Source organism: Triticum dicoccoides, chromosome 3A (genome assembly GCF_002162155.2).
Source record: "Triticum dicoccoides isolate Atlit2015 ecotype Zavitan chromosome 3A, WEW_v2.0, whole genome shotgun sequence".
Classification (NCBI taxonomy): domain Eukaryota; kingdom Viridiplantae; phylum Streptophyta; class Magnoliopsida; order Poales; family Poaceae; genus Triticum; species Triticum dicoccoides.
In genome coordinates this window covers 194,003,118-194,023,110 of record NC_041384.1, presented here as the reverse complement: position 1 = coordinate 194,023,110, position 19,993 = coordinate 194,003,118, and positions in this window count along the sequence as shown.

Below are 19,993 nucleotides of genomic sequence, written 5' to 3'. Positions count from 1 at the left end.
CTGCCTTCAGACTGGCTATGAGGCCTTCATATTCTACGATGTTGTTGGAGACCTTCTCGCCCTGCTGGAAGCAGAGCTGCACGGCGTAGTAGAGCTTGTCCTGAGTGGGCGAGACAAGGACTGCTCCAGCCCCCATGTCCTGGCGCGCGAAGGCACCATCGAAGTACATGACCCAGCCGTCAGGCGCCTCGCTTCCTGGCGAGAGGGACCGATCTTCCCCTTCTTCAAGTGCCGGGGTGTCTGTCCGTTCTGCCACGAAATCAGCGAGCGCTGCTCCCTTAATGACCCTGGTAGTACTAAACTCCAACTGGAATGCTTGCAACTCGATGTTCCATTCTGCTACCCTTCCGGCAGAGTTTGGGCTCCTGAGCACTCTCTCCAATGGATAAGCTGAGACGACCTTGATCGGGTGGCCCTGGAAGTAGTGCCGCAGCTTTCGCGAGGCCACCAGGAGCGCAAGAAAGAGCTTCTGAGGCATGGGGTACTGTGCCCCCACATCCCGCAACACCGTGCTGACGAAGTATACCGGGTGCTCGACAAGGGCAGGCAAGCTGATGAGGCTTGTGTCTTTCGGAAGCTGGGCGCCTCCTCAGGAGGTAGGGCCCGGGACGCTTGATCATTCGTCGAGGTCCTCACGAGCTTGGGGGCATCGTCCTACCATGCCTGATCCTCTACCGCTGCCGCAGCGGCCCTTGTGGCATCCTTCTCATCTTGCATCGTCTCTGCTGGAGGCGTGGCATGGCGCGATGTGCCCTTGACTTGGTGTTCCTCCCAAACCGCCACCAGAGCTGCGCAGGCTGAGTACGGGGTAGCAGCGAGATAGAGCACTAGGGGCTCGTCGGGCCGCGGCGCCACCATTACTGGAGGGCTGGTCAGGTATCTCTTGAGGTCTGGAAAAGCTTGGTCGGTGTCGGTGTCAAAACCGGTAGATCTCGGGTAGGGGGTACCGAACTGTGCGTCTAGGATCGACGGTAACGGGAGGCAGGGGACACGATGTTTACCCAGGTTCGGGCCATCTTGATGGAGGTAATACCCTACGTCCTGCTTGATTGATATCGATGATATGAGTATTACAAGAGTTGATCTACCACGAGATCGTAGAGGCTAAAACCCTAGAATCTAGCCTATGTTATGATTGTTGTATATATATCCTCTATCGACTAGCCTGGCCTCGGTTTATATAATGCACTAGAGGCCTAGGATAACAAGAGTCCTAGCCGAATACGCCGGTGGTGGGAAGTCCTTGTCTTGATCGCCAAGTCTTGTGGAATCTTCCTTGTATGCAGCAGCTGTCCGAACTGGCCCATGAGTATACGGCCAAGGGGGTTCTCGGCCCAATCTAACAGATTGGGAGATGACGTGGTGAGTACCCTCTAGTCCAGGACACCGTCAGTAGCCCCCTGAACCGGTCTTCAAGTTAGGGACGCTCCTCGATTCTTCCGAACTATTCTTCATTTTCCGTCGTCGGTCTTGAAAACTGGTTCAACAAATCTTCTCATCTTTGATCTTGAGGATCACCGAAGTGCATCCGAAGAGTTTACACGTCGGGTAACCGAGGAGCCCCTTTAAGTTTCCGGCCTTTATCAATGCCTTGTTATTTCTATGCCACACCCCGGGTTTTGAAGTTGTTCCCGGGAGGCAGTGTCCTCTTGCGTCCGAGCTCCAACGCCAGACTGCATTCGAGGTATCTTTTGCAGTCGAGCACCAACGCCAGACCACTTTCGAGCTCCAATGCCGGAATGTATCCGAGCTCCAACGTCGGACTATGTCCAAGCTCCAACGCCGGACTGTCATAAATCACCTTGGTTCAAAAAAGTTGAAGGAGTTTAGCCGAGCTTAATGCCATAAATGCCCTCTATGGAGCCAGCCACTTGCGCCCGAGCTTTATGCCGAACTGCTTCCGAGGAGGTGCACCACCCCGACTGTGGGCCGATTTTTTGTCAATATTTTTGATTGGTGCAATTTATTATCCGCAGAGATATATAGCCAGTAGCCCTCAAGGTGTGTATCGGTTTAAAACCCGAGATGCACCTGAAGGATGACATAAGACCGCTGATCCCAGTAGCCGCTGAGACTCAGGTTGATTTGCAAAATCGGCCTGAGGATCAAGTCCTAGCTCGGCAGAATACTTCGGGACACAAAAAGCGGTGTGCAGAGTCCTCGAGACTTTGGTTGGGTGCGGCCGACCAACCTGAGGATCAAAATCTCCTTAGAAACTATATTGCACTTAAAATTTTCTGCATTGAACAGGCAATGCAGTAGCCCCCGAGACACTCGTCGGGTGGCAACACCAGATCAGGGGATCAATGTGCCCCTTTAACATTTTTTAAATAATAAGCCCGAAGCCCAGCAGCCCCCGAGCCTTAATGCGGGCATGGGTGGCCGAATTAAGGATCGATATCCATAGTAAAATCACAAATTATGTGTAATGACTCTATGTATCCAAGTACTTTACGTCATTAATGCTCGGATCCGCATTGTACAAAACTTTGTTGACTGACCATCGGCTTCCACCTCCTCAGCCAGTAGCCGAGGAGTGTTTGTCCTACTTTATAAAGCCTTTATGAGGGCAAAGATTTACGACAAACAAGGCAATCTGGCCATACGGTTTTATAAACAAAGGTACGCAGAGAGATATGTTATATTACTGTTTAACATAAGAAATGTCTTCCAAAGAAAATAGTCCCGCTATTGGTTCCTTTCTTTGGGTTGTCATGCTAAGCATGGTCATGAAACCTCAAACCTAGTGTAAGAGCAAAATATCGAGGATTTAGTTTGGGAGGCCAGTTAATAGCCCCCGGTAGTGTTCGGCGACAGTCGAGGTCAAGCCATAAACACTTCGGCCATTGTTATGAATGGCCCGTCATTTAACACAGTCATCGGATCGCTGACCAGTTTACCAGGATTTGTGACAGTCAGTTTTCAGCTTTCTCCACTGAGGTGCTTAACCATGTGAGCTGGAAGCACAATCGCAGTGGTTCTCCCTTTGCACTCCGAGCCGAACAAAGCGAAACGTAGGAAGCAAGTGCAGGAGCCGGGCAACCCAACTATTGACCGAAGACACAATTCGAAAACGATGCATATATAGCAATATCCGAGAATGTTTTTGCCGAATCTCTAAAGGTGTCTGGCGTTGCACTGCGAGACTTGTGCTGACAACACACAAATAGTTCAAAAGTGCCATAAGCTTGGAAAACCAAAAAACATCAGTAAAAACTTGACGTCCAAACAAGATCAAGTGTTCGGTGGCTATCCGAAAATTGGCCTTAGAAAAAAGTGCTTTTGTCGTGCTTTAACATGACACATCCTATCTCAAGACTTCAAGCGGGCCAGCGTACGGCTTCAACCTCCTATCCCGAGGGCGGAGTACTTCTCATTAGGTCAGTTTAGAAAACTAAACTCTAGCGGTTTTGAGAGAGAAATTAGGCTCCCCGGCTAGTGACCACACGCTCGTGTCGAAAAAAGGAGTGATAAATAATAATAATAATAATAAAAAAAAAAACTTTGCAACGACTAAGAAGAAGAACACTTATTATAAAACGGCTCATATAAATTTAAGAGCCCCCAAGTGACTTGAGTAAAAGAATTTTATGTATAATGATTGTATGTATGGAAGTGCTTATATCATATATGTGTTCACCCGAACTTTAAACATGTCTTAACCGACCGTCGGCTTCTCCCTCTTCTTCCAAGGGACGAAAAGTGTCATGTACTCCGCCTGTCGAGAGTATCGACGGTGTTTCCGATGACCAGGCAATCAGGCCATAAGGCTGTAACAGACAAAGCGCGCTCAGGGAACTTATGCTATATTACTAACGAAGTGTAAGAAGCATCTTCGAAGAAAATAGTACCCCCACCAATACCTTTCTTCGGTGCTCATTATTACTATGAGACTTGTGCAATAGATTTTTTGTACTCATGAGTTCCGTTGTGTGCCGACCATGATTGAAAACAATAAGAGCGCTAGCTTTCGGCTTCACCCAGTCTGAGGTCAGAGCTCGGACGACCCGGTCCTGACAATCGCAGAGGTGCTCCCTTTACTCCCTAGCCGAACAATCGAGAACGTAGGGGTAAGCATAGGAGCCACGCAACCCAGCTTGAAAATCGCTTAAGTCAATATGGTGCATATTGTGGCGTAATACACGAACAACGAATGAAGCCGTACAAGTATAATCATATGCAAGAGGAAAAGCTTCATAAAGGAAGCCCCCAAATAAACGGTGTATTTGAATTTGTGCGTCACAAAAAAAGTTTGTACAAGGAAATTTTTTACACGCAACTTTTTTCCAAAAAAGTATAATGCTTGGTCGAACCGAACACAAGTTAAAAATTTAAAACTTTGAGCATGAAGGCAACTTCGCTGGTTAATGTGTTCGGTATTGATGACGCGGTCCGAGCTTGATGCAGGACAAGGTTCCATCCCCCAAAGGGGTCTCGAGGTGGCGGAGCAAAGAGCTCGGCACTCCGAAGTGGTGACATAGCACGGTCAATGCAGGCCGGCAGAGTGATGCCGAAGTCCTCGACAAGGGATAATGAAGTGTTGACGAAGCCCCCCTGTGGGGGGTCAAAACCGGCGGATCTCAGGTAGGGGGTCCTGAATTGTGCGTCTAGGCCGGATGGTAACAGGAGGCAGGGGACACGAAGTTTTACCCAGGTTCGGGCCCTCTTGATGGAGGTAAAACCCTACGTCCAGCTTGATTAATATTGATGATATGGGTAGTACAAGATTAGATCTACCACGAGATCAGAGAGGCTAAACCCTAAAAGCTAGCCTATGGTATGATTGTATGTTGTGATTATTGTCCTACGGACTAAAACCCTTCGGTTTATATAGACACCAGAGAGGGTTAGTGTTACACAAGGTCGGTTACAAAGGAGGAGATATCCATATACGTATTTCCTAGCTTGCCATCCACGTCAAGTAGAGTTCCATTTGGACACGAGACGAAGTCTTCAATCTTGTATCTTCATAGTCTAACAGTCCAGCCAATGGAGATAGTTTGGCTGTTCGGAGACCCCCTAATACAGGACTCCCTCAGTAGCCCCCGAACCAGGCTTCAATGACGATGAGTCCAGCGTGCAGTATTGTCTTCGGCAATGCAAGGCGGGTTCCTCTCCAAATTCTGTGTACCTGTCAAAATAATGTCCGGTTTCTTGTGAATGTTTGTACTCCTCGGCTTCCACGCCCAATAATGGCCACTTTCCACATGTCAAGCGAATGTGAAGAGCCAGGGTGTTTTCATATATACCCCCTAGCTGCTTGAATGAGCCGCCTATTTAAAAAGACGAGGATTCAGATCCAATTCACACCATCCCCCCTTGGCGAGCCTTCATCGGAGCACACCCGACAGAGATCCATTCCATCTTGGCCGATCGATGCAGCTCCTCCTCTCGCACCCTAGCTCCAAGCCGGGAGATTGGGAGAGATGTTCCATCCTGCACAGCAAATTGGTGATGCTTCAGTCCAAGGGATTTCTTCCCCCAGCGTACCTGGTCCCGGTTCGAGCCGGGCTTGCCACCTACAATGGCGGAGAGCAACTGGAGAGCCGTCCCAATCCCTCCAAGGGAGAGCGGATATGCCTTGTCCCTTATTTGGTAAGAGGGCTCGGATTCCCGATTCATCCGTTTCTCCGGGGGCTTCTGGAGTTCTACGGCCTCTAGTTGCACAACCTTACGCCTGCCTCCCTGCTGCATATCGCGGGATTCGTAGCCCTTTGCGAGTTGTTTTTGGACTGTGAGGCTCATTTCGCTCTGTGGAAGAAGCTGTTCTGCCTTGTGCCCCGTTCTAAGAAGGGATCAATATATCAAGTGGGCGGAGCCGAAGTGTGGCGTATTGCCGGGACCGGATACCTGTTCGGGACCCCAAAGAAGACGTCCGAAGACTGGCCTTCAGAATGGTTTTATATAGAAGACGTCCCCCTTACGAATCCTATTCGGATCGGACTTCCCGAGTTCAACAACGCCCCTTTGAAGAAGCACCGGAGCAGGCATCCACGGAGCTCCCTGGAGGAAGATGACAGGAACATTCTTTACCTGATGAGCCGGATAAGTTTTCTGGCTCGATCCGGATTGACCATGATCGAGGTCATGGACACATGCATCATGCGGGGGGTGCAGCTGCTTCAGTATAGAGGCCACCCCATGTGGGTTTTCAACAGGGAGGATGACGCCACCCGCCACGGCCATAAAGGGCCGGGATCAGCTGCCGATCTAATAAAGATCTTATCCACTTTGTACAAGGGAGAAGAGGAGGAATTCCTTCGTGTCAACCCGCAGGGCGGATTTTCTATGTACAGTCCTCCAGGCTGGGTAAGCGGAGACTTTTTATCGCCCATCCATTTTGTATTCCCGTAGTTAAGTCTTTATTCTAGCGATTTTATCGCAGGAGCTGCGCCAGGCGGTAAAGGAGATAAACATCCCTCCTCCACAACTCGAGGACCCCGGACGGTCCCTTGACCCGACCTCCCAGGAGGATTCGGACATATCTGTGGAGCTGATCAACGAGGTGTTTTACCAATGGAGTAATGACAACGCCTTGGTGGCCATTACGGCCAATTACCCTGGGCTAGTTCCAGCCTCACAGGTGACTGAGACCGAAGTCCCAGCACTTAAAAAGGGATCCGTCCTTGCGCTTTTCGATTGCCGTATAACAGCCGTGTTTTGCAGGGGAGGTCCTCGGGGCAGAAGGTCGAGCCTGTGGCAACTAGCCAACAAGGGGCCGCAAGGCCAGGTAGGCTGAAAAGATCCGCAGTCCGGATTGAGGCACCAGCGCAGCGGTACGGTGCGCGTCTTTATTGCAAGACATTATTTGCGGAGGCATATTAACGCCCATGCCTTCTTTTCAGGAAAAAGAGAGCTCGCCGGACTATACCCGGAGAGGCTACCAATCGCGCCTCCACAAGCCAGGCTCCAAGGTCGGATTCACAGGTGGGAACAAATACAAGGCATGCGCTGGGTGCTCCTCCGACAGAGGATGCGGATAAACTGTCCGCCACCCATTCCGAGGTGGAAAGTGCCATGAACCATAGGCGTCGCTGGACTGTTCTTCATGATGCTTGTTTCTCCCAAGAGGCATTGGATGCCTTCAACTCGGGAGACGCGTACCTTCGTGCCGCTCAAAATGGTCTAGCCAGAGCCACGGAGCAGTATGTAAAGGACATACAGGTGCAAAAATTTGATGAATATATATATCAGTAGCCCCTGTGACTTGAAACAGTTAAGATAACTGATTTAAGGATCATTTGTTATGCAGGTTCTAACAGAAAAGAATACTCAACTGTCCTAGGAGCTGGAAGACTGCAAAGCCCAACTACAGGCCGCACTAGCCGCAGCAGGGGAGCCCAAAGAGACCCCCTCTGGTAACATATCCTTCGAATGATAAGTATCGTATTAGAATGCGGCGTATATGCAGATCTGACGATAAAATTGCAGATGACGCTGGAGTAAATCCGGATAAGCAATAGCTCATACGCCAGCTGAAGGCCGGTGAGAGCGTGCTAACGAGGGTGAGGCAGGAGAAGAATGATCTCCAAGATGCCAACACCAATATGGGCGTGGAACTAAAAGATGTTCGTGCCCAACTGTCGGACTCTGTTAAGGAGAATCGGTGGCTTCGACACGGCATATTTACTAAGTGCTTGAACGAACTTTGAAAAAAGAGTTCGGCGAGGAAGCTAGCTGACAGAGTTATGTTTGTAGGTATGCTAACAGGTCGTCCTGCCGAGGAGATGCCTGGTTCGACGGGTGATCTTCTTCCCAAGCTCTCGCAGTTGCACGAACAAGTTCGGCAGGTGATGCAAGGCATCGCCCAGGCCTTGTGGCCGTCCGTCTCCATACCCGAAGGCCTTGGAGAGCTTGCAGAAAAGCTGAAGGGAGCACGGCGGCGCTTTCGATTCTGGAAGGTATCGGCCTGCCATCAGGGTGCCAGGGAAGCCTGGGCAATGGTGAAGACACGATACACGAAGGCACGGAATAGGAGAGGTGCACCAGCTTGCGGGCTCGAACGAGGATGCCTCGCGGAAAGACAGAAAGAGGAAGCTCACGAAGATACCTGTTCAGCCCCCTCGCGAGGGACGAGAGGGAGAGTACAGGTCGACCGAAGAGGCGAAGGAAAAAATAGAGGCGGAAAGTAAACGGGATCAGTAAGAGACTCCAGAAAGCAAATTTCGAATAAAAGAGGGGCAAGCCAACTTCGGAAAGCAAATGAAAAGCCGCGTCCGGCACCTAGTCTAGTCTTCGACGTCTTCTCACAATCGCGGAGATAAGTGCTGCCACTAGGCATGGGAGGGAGCCCCCGAGGCCCGAGGGCGGCACTCCTGAGACTCCGGGGCGTGTACAGCCCCACTCATTATTATGTGAGAGTGTCACGGGCGGCGATTCTTCACAAGCACTGGGCCTTGACTTCACAGGCACTGGGCCTTGCTTAACAGGCACTGGGCCTTTCTTCGCAGGCACCGGGCGTTCTTCACAGGCACTGGGCCTTTCTTCACGGGCACCGAGCCTTCTTCACAGTCACTCGGCCTTTCTTCAGGGGTAGAACTTCCAGAGGTGTTGAATGTTCCAGGCGTTCTGGACGGGCACCCTGTCCTGCATCTCCAGGCATGCGGCGCCAAGCCTGGAGACGTGGACGACCTTGGACGGGCCCTCCCACATGGGTGAGAGCTTATGCAGCCCCTCTCTGGAAAGCACCCGCCTCAAGACGAGGTCACCTACCTCAAGAGTCCTGGAGCGGACGCTGCGACAGTGGTACCACCGCAGCTGTAGGATCGAAAGTATGTCTAGAGGGGGGTGATTAGACTACTTGACCAAATAAAACTTAACCTTTTCCCAATTTTAGTTCTTGGCAGATTTTAGCTAATTTAGGACAAGTCAAGCAATCATCACATCACTCAAGCAAGCATGCAAAGAGTTTATGGGCAGCGGAAAGTAAAGCATGCAACTTGCGAGAATGTAAAGGGAAGGGTTTGGAGAATTCAAACGCTATTGGAGATAGGGATGTTTTTCCCGTGGTTCGGATAGGTGGTGCTATCCTACATCCACGTTGATGGAGACTTCAACCCACGAAGGGTAACGGTTGCGCGAGTCCACACAGGGCTCCACCCAAGGGCAACGGTTGCGCGAGTCCACATAGGGCTCCACCCAAGGGCAACGGTTGCGCGAGTCCACACAGGGCTCCACCCACGAAGGGTCCACGAAGAAGCAACCACCCACAAAGGGTCCACGAAGAAGCAACCTTGTCTATCCCACCATGGCCATCGCCCACACAGGACTTGCCTCACTAGTGGTAGATCTTCATGAAGTAGGTGATCTCCTTGCCCTTACAAACTCCTTGGTTCAACTCCACAATCTTGTCGGAGGCTCCCAAGTGACACCTAGCCAATCTAGGAGACACCACTCTCCAAGAAGTAACAAATGGTGTGTAGGTAATGAACTCCTTGCTCTTGTGCTTCAAATGATAGTCTCCCCAACACTCAACTCTCTCTCATAGGATTTGGATTTGGTGGAAAGAGGGTTTTTGTGGAAAGCAACTTGGGAAGGCTAGAGATCAAGATTCATATGGTAGGAATGGAATGTCTTGATCTCAACACATGAGTAGGTGGTTCTCTCTCAGAACATATGAGTTGGAATGGTGTGTGTGTTCTGATGGCTCTCTCACTGAATGAGAAGGAGGTGGAGGGGTATATATAGCCTCCACACAAAATCCAACCGTTACATACAATTTACCAATCTCGGTGGGACCGAATCAGAAAACTCGGTCTGACCGAAATAGTAAACCTAGTGACCGTTAGGAATTTCGATGGGACTGACATGCAACTTGGTAGGACCAATTCGGTTAGGGTTTGGGCATAACGTAATCTCGGTGAGACCGATTACACAAACTCGGTGAGACCGAGTTTGGTAATTAGCTTACCAGAGAGTTGGTCAGGCAAACTCGGTGGGACCGATTTGCTCTTTTGGTGAGACCGAGTGGAACTCGGTGAGACCGAAAAGTTACAAAGGGGAAACACTGAGTTTATATTGCAATCTCGGTGGGACCGATTCGCTCTTTCGGTAAGACCGAAAAGTAACGAAAGGGAAACAGAGAGTTTGCATCCCCATCTCGGTGAGACCGAGTTCCTTATCGGTAGAACCGAATTGCTAGGGTTTGGCAGTGGCTAATGACAAGTGAAACTCGGTGGCGCCGGATAGGAAGAATCGGTAGGACCGAGTTTGGCTTAGGGTTTAGGTCATATGTGGATATGGGAAAGTAGTTGAGGGTTTTGGAGCATATCACTAAGCACATGAAGCAAGAGGCTCATTAAGCAACACCTCATCCCTCCTTAATAGTATTGGCTTTTCCTAAAGACTCAATGTGATCTTGGATCACTAAAATATAAAATGAAGAGTCTTGAGCATTTGAGCTTGAGCCAATCCTTTGTCCTTAGCATTTTGAGGGTTCCACTTTCACATCCATGCCATGCCAATCATTGACCTTTCCTGAAATAATCATCTTGGAATAGCATTAGCTCAATGAGCTATATGTTGTTATGAATTACCAAAACCACCTAGGGATAGTTGCACTTTCAATCTCCCCCTTTTAGGTAATTGATGACAACATATAGATCAAAGCTTCGAAAAATGATAATAAGCATGAAATATATCGTCGCTTTGAGAAGTATGTGATAAGTAAGAGCTCCCCCTAAATTTGTGCATATTTAAAATTTGCTTTGGACTGCAAATGCACAAAGAGTTAGAGTCATGGGTTACTCTTCCATGTCACATACATCTTGGTGCAGCGCTCAAAATGACAAGAATGAAATACATGCACTCATCACCAAGAATAATGAATGATCACATAAGATAGATAAAATGATAATATTTAAGCAAGCATTAAGCAAACATTAAGTGTAGCTTATGATCAAACACATGATCATCAATGTCTCACAAATAATGACGTAGTATCTCAAGCACTCAAAAGCAGACAAGTTCGAAAAACCACCAAATAAAGCAAGAGAGAAAAGCAACACTCTCTTTCTCGAAGCCTATGATCTATACATCTTCTCCCCCTTTGGCAACAAGTTACCAAAAAGTTCCTAGAAAATGCATAGCACTAGATCGACGCTCAGGCTTGATCATCAGGTGGTGGTGGAGTCCGGAGCACTCCAAGGACGAAGCCTTCGGTAGACGTGGTCGGAGTCGAGGCTGAAGTGGATGCTAGAGCTGGTGGAACTGAGGTTGTGGCTGGTGCAGACGTTGTAGCTCTGGTGTCAGCAACTGGCAGTGCAGACGACCTCGGACCTCGTGGCACCCTCGCAAAAGCATTAGTCGTGGTCCTGCCTCTCCTCTCATTCATGTCGTCCTGGAGCTGCTCCACGGCAGTCTGTATCTCTGTCACCTTGATGTCCAAGTCATAGAACCTCTGTTCCATGATCCTCTCTAAACTCGCCTGGTTCTGAGTTAGGGTGGCTATACTCTTCTCAATCCGCAGGGTGGACGCAATCAGGTAACCAAGCTGCTCTCGTTTGGTTTTCAGGAAGTAATCAGATGCCTCCGCTTGAGTAGGCATCCTGGCAGCTTTCTCCTTCTTCGCCTTCTCCTTCTGAGCTTGTGCGTGGGCAGATGATGGTTCATTCTCAGTCATAACAACTTGATTATCTTTGAAATCAGGACGGATGGGCAGGTGTTCCTTATCCAACAAATATACGCCCGTGCCCATCTTGGAGTTGATGAGCTCCTGAATCTGAGGGGCATATCCACAGCTCTTCTTCTGATCTGCCGCAGTCCTTTTGATTGTTTCCACTATGAGGCTCATGACTTTGAATTTTTGAGGCACGTCAAAGACATGAAGCAAATTGATCGCGTGACCTCTGATCATCTTGTGATCTCCAGACTTGGGCAGAAGGGTGTGCCTAAGGATCCAGTTGATCGTAGGCAATCCTGATAGCAGATAATGCACTGAGCCAAACTTGAACGTGTCAAGTGCTTCATTCGGAATCTCCTTGTACATATTGGACATGGAGTTGTGGTCCATCTTTTTCTTGGCATAAATGTCCAAGTCATCTGCTTGCTCCTCTGGGGCATTGATCAGCTTCGCCTATTCCTCAACAGTAGAGTGGTACCTTCTACCCTCTGACATCCATGTGATCCTGCCATCCGGATAAAAGTGTGTTGTGGAGTAGAATTGCATAATTAGCTCCTCGTTCCACTTTGTGAGCTTCTTCCCAACAAAGTCTGCAACTCCACACGCACTAAAGCTGTCAAATACTCCAGGGTAGTACTCTTCATTGTCCTTGATATAGGTCCAGTCGACCCATCTCATGTCACATACAATTGGCTTCTTGTCAAGTAGCACTGTCTCATAGAAATCCTGCTGCTCCTTGGTATGAAACCTGTAGTCCACTGCAGTCCTTCTCCTAGAAGCATATGGGTCTGCTTCTCTCCATTTCCTGAGCCCTGAGTCTCTCCTGAGCTTCATATCCTCAGCCTCAGGATGAGCATCGTTGTGGTCTGGGATCTTGGGCTTTAGCTTCCTTAGGACATTTTCTTCCTCATCCTCAGCAACAGTCTCAGGCACTGGGGCCTTGTTCTTCTCAGCTGCAGGAATGCTCCTTGTATTTCTCTTAGGTTTTGGCTTGGAGGCAGCTTTGGGCTTAGATGCAGTAGCCCCTGACCTTATGGCATCACTCATTAGCTTGGGTGCCTTGGGCGCTGGTGCAGCTGCCTCTTCTTCCTCTTCCTCTTCCATGATGGAAGCTTTGCCAAGCACTCTAGCAACAATCTTCTTCACCCTCTCTTTCCTTTTCTTGCCCTCAGCTGCAGCTGGCTCTTGGGAAGTGGGATTCTCAGTTGAGGCTCTAGCCTTTGACATGGGCTGCCTGCCTGCTGGCCTTTTGATTTTCAGACCTGGCTTAGTGCCTTGAGCTGGTTCAATTCTCTTGGAAGTGGCCTCTTCCTCTGCCACATAGTCCTCATCTTCAGAAACTGAGGTTCTCTTCTTCCTTTGTCTAGTGGCAGCTTTAGGCAGGTTGCTGGGTGTGCTCCTGCTGCCATCATTTGAGGAACTTGAGGGGCTAGTGCCCTCACTCAACTGCACTTGCTTCTCTGACAAGTTTTGGCTGTCACTCTGGTCTGACATGCTGCAAACTGACTGCTGACCCTGTGAATAGATTATAGAGGAGATAGAGTGGATGAGCATCACAAAATGCAGAGATTTTTGCAAAAAGAATGATCCAAAAACTTAGTTTTAGTTTCCCACTGAAATCATCTCGGATCTACCGATTTTCAAACTCGGTGATACCGAAGCAGTTTTGGAACCTAAACTAGTGAACTCGGTAGGACCGAGTCACAATTCGGTGGCACCGAGACTGCTAGGGTTTCACTGAGTTCAAAAATCGGTCACACCGATAAGTAATTCTCGGTCAGACCGAGTCTCACTTGTGTAATGGCATAAGCCAAATCGGTGGGACCGAGTTTTTCAACTCGGTGGGTCCGAGATAGTTTCGGCGGAAACCTAAACCTAGAATTTTCGAATCAAACCTAATCTATGAGCGTTTTGACTGGATAGAAGTTTATCAAACGTGGCTAGAAACAATATGATCACAATGTGCTAGGAATCAGATTGAGGAATAGCACAAAGATCAAGTCCATACCCTAGTTCGGCGGGGACTTGCTACGGCGGCAACGGCGGGGCAGAATTCCCATTGACGGCGACGGAGACCAGCGACTGGAGGCTGCTGGCGGCGAGAAGACGATCCGGAGACCTCGAGGGCAGAGCAGGCTATCGCGCGGGCGAAGGGGTTCGGAGAAATTTCCAAATTTTGCCCGTGACTATATATAGCCCGACCCTGTCGGTGTGACCGAGTGGAACAACTCGGTGGCACCGAGATTCATAACTGCGTGCAGTTACTGAAACTCGGTGTGACCGAAAGGTTCAAATCGGTTGCATCGAGATCGAAAACCTAGATCAACTTAATGATCTCGGTAGGACCGAAAGTGGAGTATCGGTCAGACCGAGAATCATAAAGAGGTTTTGGAATTTTAAGTCTATGACGAATCGGGGACTTCGAGCGCTCCTCACACAGAGTGGTTCAAATCTGACTTGATCAAATTTTGTGATGCAGCATGAATAGAGTTTGAGACGAGAAAAGCATAGATAGCTAGAGGACGTTCTTAGGCATTCTTGTCCATCCACTTGGCAAAAGAGGATAAAACCAAGCAATCAAAACAACAAGTGGATGTCCTCGAATGAGTAAAATATGCAATCAGCATGCTCACACAATAAGATGGCAAATGAAATATGTGGCAAGGCATGCACAATCAATTCTAGCATCTATCAAGCAATTTGCGATGACTAGGTCATCTATATATGAGTATATTGACTTAGGAGTCAAGTGAGAACACTTGATCATAGGTCATACTCACGTTTAAGCTCAAGTGGGGTTACCACTTTTACATAAAGCATTGTTGTGTTCACATCTTTAGAGTTGCTTTAGCTCAAGTCTTAGAGTAAAGCTCCCCCTAGATGTGATATCCCCCCTAAGAGGGATGAACTAACCTTGGGTTTTGTCGATGATGACTTCATGTAGATATTGAAGATGTGGATGCTCAATGTTGATGCAGGTCTCTTGGAGCTATCCATATGAGTGAATTGCACTTTCAATACCTACATGGGTTAGTCCCACAAGGAACAAACAAGGATATCCATAGACATAGAGTGATGCACATAAAAGATGATGTCCATGAAAACTTTTAGGTTACCTTGTCCCTTGTCTTACCAACAAGAGGGTTTGTGACTCCTTGAACTAGTGCAAGATGTGGAAGTTGATTGCACTTGTTCTTGCCAAAATGATAAGAGTGAAGTATGTTGGCGGAGTCACCCTCAAGAACTCTCTAGTTCTTCTTCTTTTGGATCCACATCATCTTGATGGGAATCCTTGGAGTTGTAGTCGTACTTGATGAAGTGGAACTAGTCTTGGGAATCCACTTGACTAAGGTCTTAGGAGCTTCTTCAAATGCATCAATTTCCTCTTGAAGCTTGTCCTTGCCTTTTTGCTCGTAGTCTTGTGGTGGAAGATCATCTTGAGCTTGTGTCCCCTTGAAAGAAGTATACTTCTCTTGTTGAGGGACAAACTTTGTCTTGGGGTATTGATCTTCTTCCCACTCAACTCCATTGGCATTGAACTTTCGTTCAAAACCAACACCTTGATTCTTCCGGTGCATTCCTTGCTTGCGCACAATTTCCTCGAATTGCTTACTCCCGGCAAGGCTTTTGTACACTCCTTTCTCTATAATTCCCTTCAATAAGCTATTTTCTTGCTCAAGTGTAACTTGGTTAAGAGAATCATTAGTGGAATCAAGAGAACTGCTAGAAGCAACAATATTGGATTTAGCATGATCATTGTTACTACTAGAGGAAGAATCTTTCTTGTTAGACTTGACTTGAGGCATGTAAGTGGATAAGAGTAAACTCTTGGCAATGTAAGAAGAACTTTTCTTGCGGAGATCATCATTGATTGCCTTTAAGAACTCATGCTCTTGCTCAAGATTGAGCTTTTCAAAGCGTAGTTTCTCATGAGCTCTTAAAAGTTCTCGATGATCTTCGAAGATAGTGTCATGAGCTAACTTAAGAGTTTTTACTTCTTTAGTTAGAGCCTCAATCTTCTCCTTATCATTGTCATTCATTTTATCTTGATTAGCATCATTAATTGGTCTTTCATCATAGTATTCATCACTAGAGTTGTCACCAAGAAAATCATCACCTAACAAGTTATCTTCATCACTATTGAAATCAACATACTTGGGGTGTGTTACCTTAGGACCTTTGGCCATGAAGCATCTTCCAATTCCTTCATTTGGTGAGTCAAATATGTCGTAGGAGTTGGTTGACACAAGTGCTAGACCGGCAACACCTTCATCTTGAGTATCTTCGGAGTCGGAGTGATAACTTCTCTCGGAGTGGCTGTCGGAGTCGGAGCCGGATACCCATTCACCAACATGAGCTTGATGTCTTCGTCTTGTGTAGCTCCTTGATGATTTTTCCTTCCTTTCCGAATCCTTGCTTCTCCGTGAGTATCTACGTTCATAACGATCATCTCTACTCCTTCTCTCTCTTGGTGGTGATCCTTTGCTTCTTCTTTTTGAAGAATCTTCTCTTCTCTTGTAGGGAGCCGTACACTCATTGGAATAGTGTCCGGGTCTTCCACAATTGTAACAGTTTCGCTCTCGACTAGAAGATCTTTTGTCATTGTAGGACCTTGACTTGGAGCTTCTATCTTTGCTTCTACTCTTGTAGAACTTGTTGAAGTTCTTCACCATTAAGCTCAATTCTTAATTGAAGTCTTGTTTCTCACTTGATGATGTAGGGGCTTCACATGAGGCTTTATAGGCACCACTTGATTTGTTGTGAAGTTCCTCTTTATCCTTAAGTGACATCTCATGAGCAACAATTCTTCCAATCACCTCCGTTGGCTTGAGATCTTTGTAATTGGGCATCATTTGGATCAATGTGCACACGGTATCATATTTTCCATCCAAGGCTCTTAGGATCTTCTTGATGATGAATCTATCGGTCATCTCTTCACTTCCTAAGCCGGCAATCTCATTTGTGATGAGAGCAAGCCTAGAGTACATTTCAGCGACACCTTCACCATCCTTCATCTTGAACTTGTCAAGTTGGCTTTGAAGCACATCCAACTTGGATTCCTTGACGGAGTCGGTACCTTCCTGCATATCAATCAAAGTGTCCCAAATTTCCTTTGCATTCTCAAGGCGGCTGATTTTGTTGAATTCTTCGGGGCACAATCCGTTGAAGAGAATATCACAAGCTTGAGCATTGTATTGCAACATCTTCAACTCATCCGCGGTAGCTTCACGGTTTGGTTCTCTCCTGTCAAAGAAGTCACCTTGCAAACCAACACACACAATAGCCCAAACAGCGGGGTTATGTCCAAGAATATGCATTTTCATTTTATGCTTCCAACTAGCAAAATTAGTACCATCAAAGTAAGGACCTCTACGGTGATAATTTGCCTCGCTAGACGCCATACTCTCCTAGGTTGTGAAACCAAGGCTATGACCACCAAAAGCTATGGAGATCAAGCAAATGGAGACCAACGCTCTGATACCACTTGTAGGATCGAAAGTATGTCTAGAGGGGGGTGATTAGACTACTTGACCAAATAAAACTTAACATTTTCCCAATTTTAGTTCTTGGCAGATTTTAGCTAATTTAGGACAAGTCAAGCAATCATCACATCACTCAAGCAAGCATGCAAAGAGTTTATGGGCAGCGGAAAGTAAAGCATGCAACTTGCGAGAATGTAAAGGGAAGGGTTTGGAGAATTCAAACGCTATTGGAGACACGGATGTGTTTCCCGTGGTTCGGATAGGTGGTGCTATCCTACATCCACGTTGATGGAGACTTCAACCCACGAAGGGTAACGGTTGCACGAGTCCACACAGGGCTCCACCCAAGGGCAACGGTTGCGCGAGTCCACACACGGCTCCACCCAAGGGCAACGGTTGCGCGAGTCCACACAGGGCTCCACCCATGAAGGGTCCACGAAGAGGCAACCACCTACAAAGGGTCCACGAAGAAGCAACCTTGTCTATCCCACCATGGCCATCGCCCACACAGGACTTGCCTCACTAGCGGTAGATCTTCATGAAGTAGGCGATCTCCTTGCCCTTACAAACTCCTTGGTTCAACTCCACAATCTTGTCGGAGGCTCCCAAGTGACACCTAGCCAATCTAGGAGACACCACTCTCCAAGAAGTAACAAATGGTGTGTAGGTAATGAACTCCTTGCTCTTGTGCTTCAAATGATAGTCTCCCCAACACTCAACTCTCTCTCATAGGATTTGGATTTGGTGGAAAGAGGGTTTTTGTGGAAAGCAACTTGGGAAGGCTAGAGATCAAGATTCATATGGTAGGAATGGAATGTCTTGATCTCAACACATGAGTAGGTGGTCCTCTCTCAGAACATATGAGTTGGAATGGTGTGTGTGTTCTGATGGCTCTCTCACTGAATGAGAAGGAGGTGGAGGGGTATATATAGCCTCCACACAAAATCCAACTGTTACATACAATTTACCAATCTCGGTGGGACCGAATCAGAAAACTCGGTCTGACCGAAATAGTAAACCTAGTGACCGTTAGGAATTTCGGTGGGACTGACATGCAACTCGGTAGGACCGATTCGGTTAGGGTTTGGGCATAACGTAATCTCGGTGAGACCGATTACACAAACTCGGTGAGACCGAGTTTGGTAATTAGCTAACCAGAGAGTTGGTCAGGCAAACTCGGTGGGACCGATTTGCTCTTTCGGTGAGACCGAGTGGAACTCGGTGAGACCGAAAAGTTACAAAGGGGAAACACTGAGTTTATATTGCAATCTCGGTGGGACCAATTCGCTCTTTCGGTAAGACTGAAAAGTTACGAAAGGGAAACAGAGAGTTTGCAACCCCATCTCGGTGAGACCGAGATCCTTATCGGTAGAACCGAATTGCTAGGGTTTGGCAGTGGCTAATGACAAGTGAAACTCGGTGGCGCCCGATAGGAAGAATCGGTAGGACCGAGTTTGGCTTAGGGTTTAGGTCATATGTGGATATGGGAAAGTAGTTGAGGGTTTTGGAGCATATCACTAAGCACATGAAGCAAGAGGCTCATCAAGCAACACCTCATCCCTCCTTAATAGTATTGGCTTTTCCTAAAGACTCAATGTGATCTTGGATCACTAAAATATAAAATGAAGAGTCTTGAGCTTTTGAGCTTGAGCCAATCCTTTGTCCTTAGCATTTTGAGGGTTCCACTTTCACATCCATGCCATGCCAATCATTGAGCTTTCCTGAAATAATCATCTTGGAATAGCATTAGCTCTATGAGCTATATGTTGTTATGAATTACCAAAACCACCTAGGGATAGTTGCACTTTCAGCAGCGCCTGCTGGTATCTTGCCGCCCGTAGCGCAGCCTCGCTGTGACGTTCCTCCACCAGCATGAGGTCCACCCTCCGCATGGCGTCCTGCTGCGTTTCATCAAACACCAGCACCCATGCGGAGCGATGCTCAACCTCGTGAGGAAGGACTATTTCTGCTCCATAGACGAGGAAGAACGGGTTTTCGTCCGTTGGCTTGTTAACGGTGGTGCGGATCGACCACGGCACAGACTGGAGCTCGTCATGCCAGCCCCTGCCGTAGGCTTCGACCTTCTGCTTGAAGGTCCTGGTCATGAGGCCCCCCAGGACCTATGCGTTGGCACGTTCAGGCTGGCCATTACTCCTGGGATGCGCTACCGAGGCGTAGCAGATCTGCGTTCCAAGGTTAGCACAATATGACTTGAAAAGATTGCTAGTGAACTGCGAGCCGTTATCAGTGATGATGAGGTTGGGGACCCCAAAACGGCTCACGAGGCCCTTGATGAACTTGACCGCAGAGCCAGCTAGGATGGTGCGGACGGCTTCAACCTCCGGCCACTTAGTGAACTTGTCGATGGCGACGTAGAGGTACCGATAGACCCCAGGCGCTCAAGGGAATGGGCCTAGAATATCCAACCCCCGTACCATGAACGTCCATGAGAGTGGAATATTCTGGAGGCCCTAAGCCGCCTGATGGATCTGCTTGGCATGGAATTGGTAGTCCTCGCATGACTTCACCAGCTCAGCCGCCTTGTTGAGCACCGTAGGCCATTAGAATCCACTCCGGAATGCCTAGCCGACGAGGGTTCACAATGACGAGTGGTGCCCACAGTCCCCGCCGTGTATGTCAACTATCATCTCCTTCCCTTGTTCCCTGGAGATGCAATGCAGTGAAACATCATTTGGTCGCATCCTGTATAACTCACCGTCATAGATGCAGTATGTTGTGGCCTGACGAGCCACACACTCTGCGTCCTCCTCCTTCTCTGGCAGCGCCCCTTGCATCAAATACTCCTTGAATTCCTAGGTCCAGCATCCCTCTTGGGGCTCTAGCGCCAGGAGTAAGTGTTCTCTTGAGGTCGGGCCACAGGCTGGGGCTC